General features: G+C 45.7%; 1 long non-coding RNA gene across 5 annotated transcripts; it reads left to right on the forward strand.

Annotated features, from left to right (window-relative positions):
* Positions 1-1,284: 1,284 nt before the first annotated feature.
* LOC117186333 lies at positions 1,285-2,630 on the forward strand. 5 transcript variants are annotated; one of them, XR_004471440.1, is made up of 3 exons: positions 1,367-1,626; positions 1,667-1,774; positions 1,833-2,630. It is a non-coding gene; the product is annotated as an uncharacterized LOC117186333 (long non-coding RNA). The 5 variants fall into 5 exon arrangements; XR_004471441.1 differs by having other exon boundaries at positions 1,369-1,613; XR_004471439.1 differs by having other exon boundaries at positions 1,376-1,626; positions 1,676-1,774.
* Positions 2,631-11,929: the final 9,299 nt, after the last annotated feature.

An 11,929-nucleotide genomic window follows, 5' to 3' on the forward strand; every position in this document is an offset into this window, starting at 1 on the left:
CTGGGGTGGCACCATGGTCCACTGTACCCGAGGGGGTTAGTTCATCCTGGGACTGCGCCGGCGGTTTGAGCTGGGTCGACGCTTGTTGAAGCTTTGTGCCTCCCTGCCTCTTTGTGGGCTCCGCAGCCATTTGAGGCGACTCGCGCAGCCTCTTTGAGCCGGTGTGCGGCGCCTTCGCAGCTGTTTGGGTACCAGTAGTGGCGGTCTCAATTGTCCTGGTGTGCAGCTTCTCGAAATTGTTGACCACCAGGGCCTGAAGGGTTACCACTCTCAGGGCTAAATCTTTCATCACGTTGTCCACATGCCGCTGGTCGTTCATCCTCTTGACCAGCTCATTGGCCCGAGTACCCAGGTTTTTTAGCATCTCTAATGGGTCAGAGTGCGGTCGCTCCTTCTCTTTGCCATCCGGGCCGGGCTTGAACATGCTCGAGCCCTGAGCTTTCGCAGGTGCTGACGGTGGTGGGGATCTGGTAAGGGCGTTGCGCCTACCAAAGACTGCGTCCTCAGTCATCTTCTCTATCTGTGTGTTTGGTGTGTGGGGGGTGTTGTCCATGTAAAAAGAATCTCCACTCGAGTTCGTTATTCCTGGCCGCAGTACGTAGTCACCGTGGTGATCCCATGGGTGTCTTTCCGTGGAGTGAGGTCCATGCGAGGGTTGACCCTGGGCCTTATGAGCACCAGGGTTCAGAGCCAGATCGGTGCTAGTTGGGATATGAATCAACCAAGCCTACGCAACCACAATAGTGGGACGGCCAGGAAGCGTTAAACGAGGCCTGCCAAGGTTTTAACGAGACGGGGGCGGTGGAGACATTAACCTATGAGCCATTTCAACAGGGGTTCAGCCTGCCTACTCAGGTCATAGAATGCCGACGCCGTCAGCCCACAGTCTAATGTACGTAAGGGGGGTTCCAGTGGGTCGTACGTAACACCTTACTGGTCTCGGTGTTACGGGCGGTATAGTACCTACCAAGGCGCCTATGGCACCGATGGGTCCACTATAAAGGCTTATCCTGGGCATCCCGCGATGGCCGGGAATTTCATCCAGACGATAGTCGCTGGGGTTATACCGCCCCTTCTCGGTATCCAGCGCCCCGTTAAAGGGTACGCCGCCGTAGCGCTGGGGTTGGCAGGAGGACAGCTCCGGGACCCGTTGTGTACCCGATGGCCTCAGAAAGCGCCGATGTGCAGTGTGAGCCTCTAAATATCCCCATCAGTTCCACTATGCCACATCCTTTAGACCCATGGTGAGGGGGCCGAAAAGTCGTGGTATACTTCTAGGATGTATGATGCAGCGCTATCTGCCGGTGCTCGTCTTCCTCTACGTGCTACGTAGCAGCGCCCTCTGACGGTGGGACACGCCTGCGATGAGTAGGCTATCGCCGTCTTGTAGCCCTGGTCAGCAGCTGTTGCTCTGATCAGGAAAATAGACATACAGAAAAACGTGGAGCTCATCCTAAAGAAGCTAAGGCAACTGGTGCATTATGTCGGGCCTTAAAACGGCCAACCTACGCATACTCGCGCGGTGCAGGCAACTCAGTTGCCTGACATGGCAACTCCGTCGCCATCCATCTTGGGCCGGTGAGAGGAGGAGAGAAACTCACCCCGGGAGCTTCGTGAGTGTTATGAGTGAGTTGGAGTTTGAGTGACAAACCCCAAATTAATTTAGCCATGGCAGATTGCTTTAAAATCCTGATTGACGACCTTCTTGGGTTTGGACACGGTCTGCTCGGGCCAGGAGTCCAGAGTAAAGCTCAGTAGGCATCGCGCCCATAGGGTAAGTATGGGTGGATGTACGCTCGCTTACCGTTGATCACTCTCTCTTTGAGTTATAGCCAGTCACTTCACTCAGTGGCTGCTACCGCCGACGCGGAAGAAAAGAACCGCCAGCCTGGATCGGAGGCGGGCACAACGAGGAGGAGCTCGACCTGCCCTGATAGCCAGAACGGTACCTCGTCAGCCCAGGGCCTATTCCACCCCCGGCGGCTCCGCAGACACACGGACCGCGGCGCAAACACAGGAGCAACGGAGGCGCGCGACCGACCCGGGTTTTTTCACACTCTGTGTTATATGTATGTATATATGTATATGTATACATATGTATATGTGGCACGGTGTTGTTATTGTACAATGTACATCCAGATCCATAACAATATTGATGGCATTCTGATTGGGCATACAAATACTAGTACCTCTCCGACGTTCTTGCTCATGTCTTTTTGTTTTGTTTTTTTTCTTTGAATTTCTATCTTTTTTCATAGGAAACAAAAAAAATGGACGCAAAATTATTGTTATAGTAGTATTCAAGTTGACCCATTTTGCTTTTTATGTTTGTTTAACTATTTATGTATATAGGAATATGCAAAACGTACACTTAATATATTTTATTTTTAGGTTTTTTTTGCTTTTTTTTTCCCCACGTTACTTCATTAAGGTTTCCGTTACTATATAGTAAATGCAGCTCTAAAACTTTGTATTCTCTGACATTGTTTATTTTTTAATTTCTGTGTGGGTATTGTATATAGTCCTTATGCCTGCTCAATTACATTTAATAACATTTCTATAGAAATATTCAAAGCTGAGGTAGTTTTTTCATTCATTATTCATTTACTTTAGTTTATGTTTAGTTTAGTTTACGTTTACTCCATATAATATATATATATGTATATGTATATATATATACTCTCATCTTATCGGTCATATTTAATTCATTTGGGCTTTCAGGGGGGTTCTGTGTTTGTGGACAATTTAATCGTAGAACATCGAAAGCGTTTCGGAAACGAACGGATCAGTTTGGATAGGACTTGAGGAATTCAGGAAACGAAACCAACTGAAACCCGACGGGGCCAAACCAAAGCGAAAAACCGGGTACAACTAAAAATAAATTACTGAAAATACGGAAACACTGAACTACAGATAATAAAAGAAAATAATAAAAACAAGGGTGTAACAAATTTTTTTGTTTGTTTTTTTTTTGGGTTTTTTTTAATAATATTTTACTCTTTTTTTGTTATATTTATAATATTTATAGATATTTTAGCTCTGTAATGTAGATACAATTTACAATGCAGATAGATCCGTGTCGTCAAATCAATCCGATTAAATGAACTTAACGTAAGATGTAAAATGTAGACGACGCAAAAAAAAAGCTCTAAACTAATTTTAGATAAAGATTAAAAATAAAGGTAAATTTAAAAATAATTAATGTAAAAATATTGTGTTTTGTTTTTTTGTGTGTTTTTTGTAACTTTTCATATTCATTGTTATTTTTTGTATGTTTTTCATGATTTTTTTTAGTTTGGTAGGTATACATATATATAAATATATATATTTTTTTTAAAAGTTTTGCTCGCCAGCCCCGGACAGCCAGCGGGTGTTCGCGAAGTAGCAACACTGACGATGCGCTTGTGGTGCCGCCTCGTATAAGTAGCTCACACACTCCCCTATCCCTACACACTACCTACCCACATCCCAACCCCCCACATTCAGCTCACACCGGGCCGGACTAAGAGTGTTATTCGACCCGTGCCGAGAGTCAGCCTGGCTGGGGGCCCGGTATATAAAACTAGCCCAGGCGTTAACGGAGAGCTCAGGGACTTGGCAGCCCCCTGTTCTAAGTATGCCTTATCCGGGCAACGTGGATCTCTGCCCGGACGGACCGTACCCCTTCTCTGCAGCTCGTGGGAAAAGAATGGAAGAATTTAAAAACAAAAAAAATGAGTCTGGCACTCCCCAAATGCCAACAGGGAGCAATCCCAAACAGGGGAAGGCAGCGGCCCAAAGGCCTGGCCCGACCCGCAAATCAGCAGGGAAAACCTGCGCGGCGGAAGATGCTAGGGAGAGCCCAAAGGGGTCCCATCCCGGTGTCGGGGTGGGTGGTGAATTGGCTCCCAAAATCGATACCTTGGCAGAGTGGCTATGCAATCCTGCGGCTGCTCTGCCTGCTGGTAAGGTGGCGGGTGATGAGTCACCATCTACTAGTGTCCAAGCCAAATCTTTTACATATGCCGATAGAAGGAGTGCTGGCAATATACTCCGTCGGCAGAACGCAAGCCAGATGTCCAGCCCGACGGACAAATGGATAAAGAAGGTTGAGTGGGCCTCGAAGGTGCTGCCGAACTTTGGCAAGGAAGCACCGAAGAAGGAAGCCCCTCAGCCAAAAAGGCAGCGCTCACAAGAGACTCCGACACCGAAGGGGCCGACACCGAAGCGCTCCAGAGTGCTGCCTAACACATCATTCGCGCAGATTGCCAGAGAAAGGACGCTGATTGGCGTCCTGGACAAAGGCAGCGCGGACTCCCGGATACCTAGAAACCAGTGGAAGTGGGTGGAAGCGGCACTGGCCGACCGCTGCTTCGAGCTGCTGGAAAAGCAGCCTGGACCCCCCCCCCCGTCTGCAAAGACATGGGCTGGTACCAGGGCTGCATAAAAATCGTAGCCTGTGAAGACGAGCGCTCCGTACAGCTGTACAAAGCAGCGGTAGCGCAAGTCGGGGAAGTCTACCCAGGGGCGAAGCTCGTCGCTGTAGACTGGAGCGAAGTGCCCAGTAGACCAAGGGCGAGAGTCTGGGTGCCCGCCTCCATGAAGGAGCCGGAGCGCATCCTAAAAATGTTGCAAAGATGCAACCCCCACCTCCCAACAGCAGATTGGAAGGTGGTCAAAGTTGAAACGACACAGGGCCCCACAAACCAGGCGGTGGTCGTCCTCAACAAAGAGTCGCTGGCCCCGATTGAGGCTGCCAAAGGCGAGCTCAATTTTGGGTTCAGCTCTGCGACCGTAAAGGTCTACAAGTCGGATGCGGCGGCCGAGGCACGTCCTGTCGACAAGCCAGTTGAGCAGGACGCTGCCTCGGAGATCGAAGCACCCGACGATCACACAGAGATAGACCAAGAGGGCTACTCCACCGATGGCACGCTGAGATGCGACTTCGAGGCGATGTGTTGCCACGAGGAAGTCGAGGACGATCCGGATGCCGACATTACAGTGGTGGAGAACACTAAGGATGTCCTTGAGGCTCCTTCAGATCAATCTCCACCACTGTAAAGCAGCATCCGCTGCTCTTATACTCCGCCTCGAAGAGAGCGGAGCAGACCTAGCCCTGATCCAGGAACCTTGGATAGTGGGAGACAAGGTTTGTGGACTAGGGTCGAAGGAGTACAAGATAATTGTAGCTCAACATGAAGGTAAAACCCGCACCTGCATTCTCGCCAGAAAGCACCTTAATATCTTTCTGCTCCATAACTATAGCGATAGCGACAACACGGCGGCAAGCCTAGAGCTGAAAGGGACACATCTAAGGCTGATGTCGTCCTACATGGCCCATGAGGGAAACGATCCTCCCAACGACCTGGTTCGCAAACTAGCCAGCGACAGCGAGAGGTCGGACATAGACCTATTAATAGGTTGCGATGCCAACGCTCACCACACTTAATGGGGGAGCTCGAACACAAATGTAAGGGGTGAGTCACTTTTCAGCTTCATCCTCAACTCAAATCTATTTATTTGTAATCGGGGCAACGACCCCACTTTTATAATTAAAAATCGACAGGAGGTTATTGACATCACCCTAGTGTCTTCCAACCTGTTAGACATAGTCAAGAGTTGGCAAGTCCTTGATGACCACTCTTTCTCTGACCACAGATACATCGAGACCACACTATCCCTCGAGTGTCCGAAACCTAAGGACTATATTAATCCCAGGAAAGCCAACTGGGAAAAATATAGCTCAGCCCTGGAGGACTTACTCCCCTCCAAAGCACCATCATGCCCTGACACAAAAGACGACCTAGATCGCCTAGTGAACAGGTTCACAGAGGCATGCAACAAAGCCTTCGCGGCAGCGTGCCCCTCTAGCAAACCTAGGGGGAAAAAGAAACCCCCCTGGTGGTCAAAACAAATAGACATCCTACGTAAAAGCTGCAGGACCCTCTTCAACAGGGCCAAAAGCGCGAACGAGGAGAGCCACTGGGCAGACTACAAAATCAGTCTGTCACTATATAAAAAGGAAACAAGGAAAGCAAAAAGGGCCTCTTGGCAAAAATTTTGCTCGGAAATTGAGGAAACGTCAGAGGCCGCAAGGCTTCGCAAGATTCTCTCAAAAACTAACCCCTCGGTAGGGTATCTTAAAAGGAATGACGGCACGTGGACTAACTCCAGTGAGGAGTCCCTGCAGATTCTACTAGACACACATTTTCCAGGGTGCACAACCATCGAGACGGCACATCTTCCAGGAGAGGGACCGGTAACCTCGATGGATCACATCCTCACAAAACGTAACATAAGCTGGGCAATAAACAGCTTCAACCATTTCAAATCGCCAGGCCCAGACCAGGTAATCCCGGCCCAACTTCAGAAGGCCGGGGATACGGCCATCAACTGGCTACAAGGTATCTTCAGGAAGATACTGGCTGTGGGTACAATCCCGCGAACATGGCTTAAGGCAAAGATAGTCTTCATTCCCAAAGCTGGGAAAGCCTCGCACTCAGCTGCAAACGACTTTAGACCAATCAGCCTATCGTCCTTCCTCCTCAAAACCTTTGAGAGACTCGTCGGGCTGCAACTGAGGACAACTATACACCCTCAGTTGCTGTCAGGCGCACAGCATGCCTACCGGAAAGGAAAATCCACGGAAACGGCTCTTCATGAAGTGATCTCAGCGGTAGAGAAATCTCTGCATCACAAAGAGTACTCACTCATAGCCTTTCTCGATATTGAGGGAGCTTTCAACAACGTTGTACCGGGCGCCATTACAAAAGCCCTGACTGACCTGGGGGTGGACCGTCACTTGGTGATGCTCATTGATCAATTGCTCACATGCAGGACGGTGACATCATCGATGGGATCGTCCGCCCAGTCAAGGTATGTCAACAGAGGCACCCCGCAAGGTGGTGTCCTGTCTCCTCTTCTGTGGAACATAGCAGTCAACAAGATTCTATGTGACCTAGAAGGGGGGGCTGCAATGTCGTGGCCTATGCGGACGACGTTGCGATTATCTTCTCGGGGAAATACCCCCAAACACTGTGCGACTTAATGTCCACAAAGCTAGCGCAACTGTCGGATTGGACAGAATCGCGCGGTCTGGGAGTAAATCCCTCAAAAACGGAACTCGTACTATTCACAAATAAATACAAGGTCCCGCCCTCAACCCTCCAATACTACAAGGATGCAGGCTCTCCTTTAGCGACAGTGCCAGTTACTTAGGGTTGGTAATTGACAAGAAGCTTAGCTGGAACCTGAATGTCAAAGACAGAGTGAAGAAGGCAATGACTGCACTCTACACATGCAAAAAAGCTATTGGGCTAAGATGGGGTATGATCCCAAGCATAGTCCAATGGATATATCAAGCTATAGTTAGACCAATACTACTCTACGGAGTTACGGTGTGGTGGCCGGCCCTATCAAAAAGGGCGATCACCAAGCAACTGGGCAAAGTCCAGCGGACTGCCGCCCTATGCATCAGCGGAGCTCTTCGCACCACCCCAAATGATGCGCTAAATGCCATCCTATGCCTACAGAGCCTTGACCTCGCAGGAAAGGAACGGGCAGAAGCAGCAGCAATACGTCTAAGAGACTCAGATCAATGGGTGACACAGTGCATAGGTCACTCAGCCATATTAAATAATAGCAGTACCGTCCCCTCAAAAACAGACTACCAAGTTCCAAGAGAGTACACAGACACTCCCTTCGACACAATCATCCCTCACAGAGACGAATGGCTCGAGGGACTCCCAGGCCCAGATGGGGCCATAAACATCTTCACAGATGGATCAAAGCTGGACGACAGAGTCGGAGGGGGAATCTACTCTGAACAGCTAAGCATAAGGCATTCGTTCAGACTCCCAGATCATTGGAGTGTCTTTCAAGCGGAAGTCATAGCAATAAGGGAGGCTCTAGACTGCCTACAAGCGGCTGCCGTCACGGCAACCAAGCTAAACATTTATAGCGACAGCCAGGCTGCGATCAAATCGCTAAGCGCGATTTCCTCGAACTCGGCCACCGTGGCAGACTGCCGCAAATCTCTGCACGAGATGGCTCAGCAATTTGCTATTAGCCTGATTTGGGTCCCGGGCCACCGGGACATCGAGGGCAACTGTATAGCGGACGAGCTGGCCAGATCTGGCACTACAATCCCCCTTCTCCAAGACAAGGAGGATATCTGTATGCCAATGGCCACCTGTAAGCTCATTATAAGGGAGCAATACAAGCGACTAAACAACGATATGTGGCAAACAGTGCCACGATGTCGCACAACTCGGCAAACATGGCCGACCATGGACATGAAGCGCACCTCCGAGCTCCTCAAGTTAAGCAGGAAAAGGTGCAGCGTAGTCACACGTTCCCTCACGGGACACTGGCTAATAGGCACCCACGCTAACAGGCTGGGGGCCCCACATAACGATTTTTGTCGCAGCTGTAGAGACGAGGAAGAGGAGGAGACAGTGGAACATCTGTTCTGCTCCTGCCCAGCTCTCAGCAGAAGAAGGCTACAGCACCTGGGCTCAGCCTTTCTACACGACATCTCAGAGATGTCCAAACTATGTCCCAGGAGGATAGCGAACTTTGTGAGAGCATCTGGATGGGATAATTGCTGACAGGAAGTCTCACAACGCAGGAAGGAAATGATCCTATGCGGTATCACAACGGGCCGAAACCGGCCTAAGTGTGACGGGTTCCGAGCGAGCCCGGCAGCCGCCTCAACCTAACCTAACCTTTGCTCGCCATTCAAAAAAATGATAAAAATGCTTGGTATATATATTTTTTAATTATTTTACTGTAACGATGAGAGGGTGGGGTGTGGTATGGAGGGGCTGTTGGAAGTGTTGGGGGATATCCAGCGAGGGGCTTTAATTATAAACTACTATCACACAGGCAACCCTTCGCTGAAAGGAGTAATTAGGAGAAAACGGACTTTGTGGATCCAGGGGCTTCTAAGGTTTCTGGGGGCTTTATGGCGGCAAAATGAAATACACAACAACAAAAATGATACAAATTAATCAAATTAAAGTTAATCAAAGAGGATGCCCATTATGGGTACACAATCAATTGGAAATCCAATCCTCTTCTCTCTCTCTCTCGCTCTCGCTCTCAAAATGCCTTCGGCTTAGTACACAACGGGTATGATACGAGTAACTATATCGTTGCTGGTTGCATCTATACACATATTGAATAGGTACTGTATATATTTATGGGTTTATTGTAGATGACGGGTTTCGGTTTAGAGTTTAGAGTGGCTTGGGCGGGCCTGGATTACGGGGTGGGGGAATCATTTTAATGATGCATTTCTTGATGAGTATGGGAGGTGGCTGTGGTGGGGTGGGGTTGGGTTTGCTTGTATGTATGTATCTTTGCAATAAACATAACGGTAACTAAATATATGTTGTAGCTCAGTCTCCAGTTGATTACCGTGTATAATTTATAACAAATCGAAACAATAAAAAAATATATATAGGTATATTTATAATATTAAATCGTATTAAACTAAGGACTATCATATATATCTGTATATGTATATGTACATAGAAATATATATCATATATTCAAAATGCTTGAAATGTACAAAAACAAACAAACAAAGTTTAGTGGGCTGCGGTTTAGGGTAGGGTTTTCTGGTTCGATTCGTAAAAGGAACGTACGTTTCCAGTTTCCTATTTCCTCTCCATTCCAATCGTTTCGCGTTTCGTTTCCATGCATTGGCTATACATAATATTATTCATGCATTTTCGTAGAAAATGAGTAAATTTCTTTTCGATTTAATTTTTTTTTTCACATGTTCACAAAATTGTATTTGGGTTTTCTAATTTTTTCCTTGGCCTTGGGATACAATGCAAGCTTGTGGGTTGTATTTTTTGTGGGTTTGTATTTGTGTTAGTTAGATTTTGATGTTTGTTTAATTTGGTGTGGTAAATTTTCGTATTGAGCGCTAGCAATTAACATTTAATTACACCGAAATGGGGAAAACATCTTACGCAGATTAGTACGAGTATACATCTATGTATATTTGTATAAGTTTTTGGTTTTGGTTTGGGGTACGGGTACGGATACGGATTGAAATTATAGAGAAGAACTTTGTAATTTTGATAATTGCTAAACAAATGCCATTTACTCGCTGGTAAACACTTGGTTCTAAACTTATATGATACAACGGCAGACATGACATGACATCCATTAGTACGTTATATCTCTAGGGGGCGGTTTGCTTTAGCCTATGTAATGTCGTTTATATGGTTATATGGTTACTGTGTACTTTATGGCAGATATAAACATACACAGAGTGGGTACAGCACATACATATGGATATGTATACATATGTATATGTGGCGTGGTGTTGTTATTGTACAATGTACATCCAGATCCATAACAATATTGATGGAATTCTGATTGGGCATACAAATACTAGTACCTCTCCGACGTTCTTGCTCATGTCTTTTTGTTTTGTTTTTTTTCTTTGAATTTCTATCTTTTTTCATAGGAAACAAAAAAAATGGACGCAAAATTATTGTTATAGTAGTATTCAAGTTGACCCATTTTGCTTTTTATGTTTGTTTAACTATTTATGTATATAGGAATATGCAAAACGTACACTTAATATATTTTATTTTTAGGTTTTTTTTTGCTTTTTTTTTCCCACGTTACTTCATTAATGTTTACTATATAGTAAATGCAGCTCTAAAACTTTGTATTCTCTGACATTGTTTATTTTTTAATTTCTGTGTGGGTATTGTATATAGTCCTTATGCCTGCTTAATTACATTTAATAACATTTCTATAGAAATATTCAAAGCTGAGGTAGTTTTTTCATTCATTATTCATTTACTTTAGTTTATGTTTAGTTTAGTTTACGTTTACTCCATATAGTATATATATATGTATATGTATATATATATACATGTATATACACGCACGTGGTTAGCTTACGGGTAGCATGACGGTATTACAGGTGTAGTCATCTGTAAACACAACTGTACCTCCATCTCTGGCAATTCATCTTATCGGTCATATTTAATTCATTTGGGCTTTCAGGGGGGTTCTGTGTTTGTGGACAATTTAATCGTAGAACATCGAAAGCGTTTCGGAAACGAACGGATCAGTTTGGATAGGACTTGAGGAATTCAGGAAACGAAACCAACTGAAACCCGACGGGGCCAAACCAAAGCGAAAAACCGGGTACAACTAAAAATAAATTACTGAAAATACGGAAACACTGAACTACAGATAATAAAAGAAAATAATAAAAACAAGGGTGTAACAAATTTTTTTGTTTGTTTTTTTTTTGGGTTTTTTTTAATAATATTTTACTCTTTTTTTGTTATATTTATAATATTTATAGATATTTTAGCTCTGTAATGTAGATACAATTTACAATGCAGATAGATCCGTGTCGTCAAATCAATCCGATTAAATGAACTTAACGTAAGATGTAAAATGTAGACGACGCAAAAAAAAAGCTCTAAACTAATTTTAGATAAAGATTACAAATAAAGGTAAATTTAAAAATAATTAATGTAAAAATATTGTGTTTTGTTTTTTTGTGTGTTTTTTGTAACTTTTCATATTCATTGTTATTTTTTGTATGTTTTTCATGATTTTTTTTAGTTTGGTAGGTATACATATATATAAATATATATATTTTTTTTAAAAGGCTTTTTACTATGTAGTTTTGCTCGCCAGCCCCGGACAGCCAGCGGGTGTTCGCGAAGTAGCAACACTGACGATGCGCTTGTGGTGCCGCCTCGTATAAGTAGCTCACACACTCCCCTATCCCTACACACTACCTACCCACATCCCAACCCCCCACATTCAGCTCACACCGGGCCGGACTAAGAGTGTTATTCGACCCGTGCCGAGAGTCAGCCTGGCTGGGGGCCCGGTATATAAAACTAGCCCAGTCGTTAACGGAGAGCTCAGGGACTTGGCAGCCCCCTGTTCTAAGTAT

Source organism: Drosophila miranda, chromosome XR (genome assembly GCF_003369915.1).
Source record: "Drosophila miranda strain MSH22 chromosome XR, D.miranda_PacBio2.1, whole genome shotgun sequence".
Taxonomy (NCBI): Eukaryota; Metazoa; Arthropoda; class Insecta; order Diptera; family Drosophilidae; genus Drosophila; species Drosophila miranda.